This window comes from Portunus trituberculatus, chromosome 24, assembly GCF_017591435.1.
Source record: "Portunus trituberculatus isolate SZX2019 chromosome 24, ASM1759143v1, whole genome shotgun sequence".
Classification (NCBI taxonomy): Eukaryota; Metazoa; Arthropoda; class Malacostraca; order Decapoda; family Portunidae; genus Portunus; species Portunus trituberculatus.
In genome coordinates, this window is record NC_059278.1 from 1 (window position 1) to 6,643 (window position 6,643).

Below are 6,643 nucleotides of genomic sequence, written 5' to 3' on the forward strand. Positions count from 1 at the left end.
ACACACACACAAGCCGGAAATTCAAATATGCTACCGTTAAGATAAATTTTTCTCTCTCTTTCCGGACACACACACACCAAAAGAGAGAGAGAGAGAGAGAGAGAGAGAGAGAGAGAGAGTTGACCACTACGCTGCCCTGGACTCCGCTTAGGTCAGGACAGACTGAACTCATGAGCTCCGCCTCCGCCTCCTCTACACCCGGACCTGAAGCAGCGGTGACGTCATGCGCCAAGTCGGCTCATTTTACTCAGAAACGGGATAACACTGTATTCTCTTAATCCTGCTGATGCAATCGTTCATATACGATTGCAGGAATATAAGGGTTAAGAAGTCTGTTATCCAATTCAGTACTTTTCCCTGTAAACCACTTATGTTTTCAATTTTTCATGGCAGTCTTTGATGTGGTACTTTATCAAAAGCCTTTTTTTAGATCCAGGTAGACACAGTCTGCCCATTCGTCCCTCTCCTGAATTATATCTATTGGTCTACTTTAAAACCTCAATAAGTTTGTGACATAAGATCTTCCACTTCTGAAACTAAATTGTCTTCCAGTTATTGAATGTAATTCTTCTAGCTGTTGCATTCATCTGTCTTTGACTATTTTTCTGCTATTTTCCCAACCACGCTTGTTAAGGACACTGGTCTGTAGCTCAGTGGTTCTTCTTTGTTACCTGAATTAGCCTGTTCGCAGCTAGGCTTGTAGACACCTATGAGCGCTAGAATTTTTAATTGTCTCAGAGTTCCTGGGGCAAAGGGGTGACTTAGCTAATCTGGAAATCGATGTGTAGAAAAAAGTACAACATGAATTGTTGCACATGTGCATTTAAAATAAAAAGCATAATTCAATGTTATTATTCTAACTTGCTGGTGTATGAAAAGTCTTTGTCAATGAAATTATAAGATAAAGTTAAAAAACAATAATTTTTATTTAAGTAAGTATGAGCACTAAAAATAAAATGATGCCAATTTCGGTTTCTGCATTTTATCTGAGTGTTGAAAAATATGGATATCACTGTCACGTCCTATATATAAAGATAATCAGTGAAATAAAAACAATCAGCACCGCTGGCGGACGTACGACGCACTAAACTTCGCGCCGTTAAGAAGACTGGTAAGGCTTGGATTGTTGTGATTTGGTGCCAGCAGCTGACGATATCGTACCGGAAAGCATTAAGTCTGCGACACAATACTATGTTTTCTATGTACTGCATGGACTTGTCTGTTGTTTGCTATACTCAAATGAAATTATGTATCAGTATACATCCGTTGATAATAGTATGAAATGATAAATTGCTTGCCTTGATACAATTTTATGCTGTTTTAAGAACATCATCTGAAATTATGAATTGAGGCTCAAACAATGTTATGTGCAGTCAGTTATCATGAAATTAATTTACTTAAATTTCAGATGCATTTGTGTGCAACTATACACCCGTGTAAGCTTGTAAAACTTGTCCCAAAAAGTACATATTTTCCAGCAAGAATTACAAAATCTAACGCTGTCTGGCATCAAAACGCTGAGTGCGAACAAGTTTCCTTCTATGCAGGGTGTTGTTGGTGAGGATTGAATACTTGTGATGATTTCATTTGGTCGTCACCGGAGGAAGACATCTTGTTGGGTAGACCCGTTTGTTTACAAGAAACAGGACTGAGGAGTATGAGGAGTGAAAGACCTAAGTGTGCATACGTACCTGAGGTGTGCGTGGCTGACCAGGTACCTTATACCAGTCGGCAAAGGATATCATAGCGATAGTGGAGGTGATGACAAAGAAGATCACCTCCCATGGGTGGCCAGCACATAGTGCCCCATGCGCCCAGAAAGTGCGCCATGTCACGCCGCCTCCTGTCAGGATAACATTTGTAATTAGTGGTGCTGTTACAAGAAATAAGCCTAACATAAGAAATTCATAGGAACCAGTTGCAAGAAAAGTCATAGAAATAGAAGTACAGAGAATGTGATGAAGAGGCATACAAAGAGATCAGGTGATAATGTGTGTTAATGAGGACATAAGAAAAAAAAAAAAAAAAAAAAACGAAGGTGAAAGAATGGCTCAAGAAAGGAACATCTGGAAAAACGCTCACTAGAAAGTGAATGACAGATAAATTTCAAACTTCAAAGAACATCTTTGAAATAAAGAAATGAGGAGAGGAGTGGAATACATTGGGGAGATAAATAAAGCATTAGATTTTTTAAATAATAAAAAATTATATTTAAATATATATATATATATATTATATATATATATATATATATATATATATATATATATATATATATATATATATATATATATATATATATATATATATATATATATATATATATAATATATATATATATATATATATATATATAATATATAATATATATATATATATATATATATATATATATATATAATATATAATATATTTTTTTTTTTTTTTTTTTTTTTTTTAAAAAAAAAAAAAAAAAAAAAAAAAAATATTTTTTTTTATATATAAAATATAATATATATAAAAAAAAAAAAAATATTTTTTTTTTTTTTTCCCAAAACATAAAAAATAATTTAAAAAAAAAAAAAAATAAAATATAAAAAAAAAATATTATAAAAAAAAAAAAAAAAAAAAAAAAAAAAAAAAAAATTTAAAAAAAAAAAAAAAAAAAAAAAAAAAAAAAAAAAAAAAAACCCAAAAAAATGAAACCCCAAAAATTTTTAATAAAAATTTTTAATAATTTAAATAAAATTTTTTATAATTTTTTTAATAATTTTTAATTTTTAAAAATTTTAATTTTTATATTTATTTATTTTAATTTAATTTTTATATTTTAATTTAATTTTTTTTTTTTTAAAATTTTTTTTATTTTTTTAAATTTTAAAATTTTTTTATTATTTCTTTTGGAATCGATTTTCCTTTCCTCCTTTTTTTTGGGTTTTGGGGTTTTCCACCATTTCCTTTTAATTTTAACCATTTTGGGTTTTTAATTCTTTTTCCCCTTTCCCTTTCCCCGGAAATTTTTTTTTTTTTTATTATTTTTTTTTTTAAAATTTTTAATAATTTTTTTTTAAATTTTAAAACCCTTTTTCCTTTTTTTTAAATTTTAATTTTTTTTAAAAAAATTTAAATTAAAATTTTTTTTAATTTTTTTTTTTTTGGGGCGAAAATTTTTTTTTTTCCCCTTTTTTTAAACCTTTGGAAGCCGCCTAAGGGGTTTTTCCTTTTTTTGTTCGGCCCTTTCCCACGAAAAAAAAAAAAAAAAAAAAAAAAATTTTTACGGTATTTAAATAATTTTATATTAAATTTAAAAATTATTTTTAAATTTAAAATTTTAAAAATATAAAAATTTTATTAATAATTAATTATTAAAAAAAATAATTTTTTTTTTTTTAAATTATAATAATATTATAAAAATAAAAAAAAAATATAAATTAAAATATTAAAAATTAAATTTTTTAAAAAAAAAAAATATTTATTAAAAAATTAAAATTATTAAAAAAATTTAAAAAAATTTTTTTTTTAAAATATAAAATTTTTTTTAGGGGAAAGGAAAAGAAGAAAATTTATTCTAATGTTTTCCTTAACCCTTATTTTGGTGAAGAAATTCTCTCTCCTCCCTCTTCCCTAATCGAATTTTTCCCCTCAGTTTGAGAGGGGGAGAGAGGGGTGGGTTTGGTTTTTTTCCCCCGAGTGTTCCCTGCCGATAAGGGAAGAAGATTTCCCTTTAGGGCAACTTAACCCCAGGCCCCCGGTGAAAACCCAATTTATGGAACAAGAAAAATTTTTTTTACAGTCTTTGACCTCTAAGTACTTTAAGGGAAGAAACTGAAAAAGGAAGACGATAGTAAATAAAAGATTCAAGGATCCAGTTTTCTAAACAAAAAACAAGATTGGTGATAAACAAAAAAAGAAACCCAAAGGCTCCCCAAAGGTTTGTTTAAACACAAGGGGTGTTTTTTTGGGGGGGGTTTTGTGGGTTTTGGTGGTAGAAGGAAGAAAAAGAGAAGAAGAAGAAAGGGAAGAAGAAAGAAAAAGGAAAAAAGAAGGAGAAGGAAGGAAGGAGTGAATACTGTTATTTGTTGAAATTGAATAAAAGGGAAAGAAATTTTCCCCCCCTTTTCCCCTTTTTTCCCTTTATTGAATGAAAAAATAAAAAGAAAAAAAAAAGGGAAAAGGGAAAGAGGATGGTTGTTTTTTGGGGGGTTAGGTTTTTCTTTAAATCCCCGGGCGGAAGGGGTCCTTTCAAAACAAATTTCAATCCATCCTGAAATCATCATTGTTTCGAATCGGAAAAATAATTTTTTTCCAGCTTCTGACAATTTCTGGTTTAATTTTAGTTAATACAAAATTTTAAACAACTAAAAGGGGGCCCTAAAAGGTTTTAAAAACAAAGGTTAGCAAAAAAAAAAAAAATTTAAAACCTTTCCCAAAATTTAAAAGGATTTAAAAAAAAGGAAAAAACCCAAAAAGGGAATTTAAAAAAAATTTTAAAAACAAAAAACCCAAAACCTATTATGAAATGTGGAGTAAGTTGAAGGAAGGCATGTTGAGAGTGACTGTAATGATTGTTAGAAATGGAGGCATCTAAGAATGGGATTAAAAGGAAGGCAAGATAGACAAAATGGTGAAGCATATGGGACTTAGTAAATGGAAGAATAAGATGGAACAAAAAGTATTTTAGAGTGGTATAGGAAAGAGTCCCCAAAGTGTGAAAAGTGATATGATGGCAGCCTGGGGTTGACCTTCTTTCGAGCTAGGGCAGTGTATGTGGAATCAAAACCTTTTCATCTCATCAACTCCCTCCTCTGACTGACTGTTTTCAGCCTCTTTCTCCCACCAAAATGTTGCATCTCTTTCTATCTTTACTGCTATTTTCATGCTAACTGCTCTACTGATCTTGCTAACTGCATGCTTCCCTCCTCCTGGCCTCACTGCACAAGGCTTTCTGGTAAATTTTAGTTTAATACAACATCCCCTATATCTACCATCGCCCCAACCCTCCAACAAGCTTAGGGGCCTTTAAAACAGGAAGGGTTTGGGTGGGAAGACAATATGGTGAATATGGCTTTAGAAAATCTAAGGAAATTTCCCTACACATTTGAACAAAATCCTTAAATCCAAGAATATTTCCTTAAATCTAGGAAATTTCTCCAAATTTAGGAAAATATCCTAAATGTAGGAAGTTTTACATAACATAACCTTTCCTCTAGGACACTAACCTAACCCTAACATAAACCTAGCCTAGCATATTTTGGTCGGCCCCGTCGCATTCTAAAACACTAATAACCCTAACATGAAAATAACCTAAAATTTTCGGTAAATCTAAGAAACAACTCCTTCATATTCTTTCTATTACCCCCCTTCCCCAACAAGCTTGGGGCACGTGGGAATCGGGGTTTTGGTGGGGAGAGCCAAAAGAGGCGAGATATGGCGATCTAAAAAATCTAAGGACAAAACCTAACCTAACGAACCTAACCTGGGGGTGGCCCCCCGGACCCCCCTACAACACTAACCTAACCCTAACATAAACCTAACCTAACGTAACCTACCTGGGGCTGCCCCCGGACCCCAACACTAACCTAACCCTAACATAAACCTAACCTAACGTAACCCCAGGGGCTGGCCCCGGACCCCCTGCAACACTAACCTAACCCTAACATAAACCTAACCTACCATCCTTGCTTTGGGGCAGCTTCCTCCCCACACCGGTTCTCTTATAGCTTCACACAATATGCCCTACCTCTACCAATACCCTCCTCACAATACCTCAACGAAAGGATGAAGGTCCTGGCTGGTCCTCTTCTCGTTTACACTGACTTGCATCGCAGGAGCGATGATTTCCCAGTAATCAAATTCGCAACCTATACAACTAATGTCACTGGTGGCCATGGTTCAACTGCGCACACAGATCTCTGTGCCCTGTTGCCCCCCCCACGAATACATATAGCAAATTCCCATTGGCGCAGCTTGTGGTGTTAAGAGGTGGTGGCACGTCATTGGACAAAAGAACTATAGACACAATAAGAATCCTATTCAGCAGTTACCCACAAACCCAGGATGTGAACAACAGACAGTCACTTCCTGTTACCCACAAACCCCAGATATATACAATAGACAATAGCAATGTTTACTATTTGGACTTAGACTGGTGACGTCTCTAATTTCAGTGAGGCAATGTGACATAACCGTGTGACCCCAAACAAGACCACAAGGTCGTGTTCTCCATTAACTACTCATCATTTTGTGTTATTATCCAGGATTAAGGAGGGGTCCTATTCTAAAGATTTAGAAATTTTCGCCGGGGTGTCTGCCCCCCACACCACCCTAGAACCTAAGCTAACCCTAACACAAGCCTAACCTAACGTATCCCTAAAAATTCCTCACAGTCCCCAAGCTTGCTAAGTAGGTGGGGATTGGGATAAAAAGGGGAGGATCCTATTCTACTTTTACCAGGGCTGCTTCCCCCATCACACCGGTTCTCCATAGCTTCCCAAACCCTATCTCTAGTAAAACCCTCCTCACAATACTTTAACGAAAGGATGAAGGTCCTGGCTGTGGGACATCCTCTTCTCGATTATCGTTAAGTTCACTGTCCTCCACGGGGCAGACGGGCGATGATTTTCCAGTAATCAAATTCGCAACCTTTTAATGTCAATGATGGCCA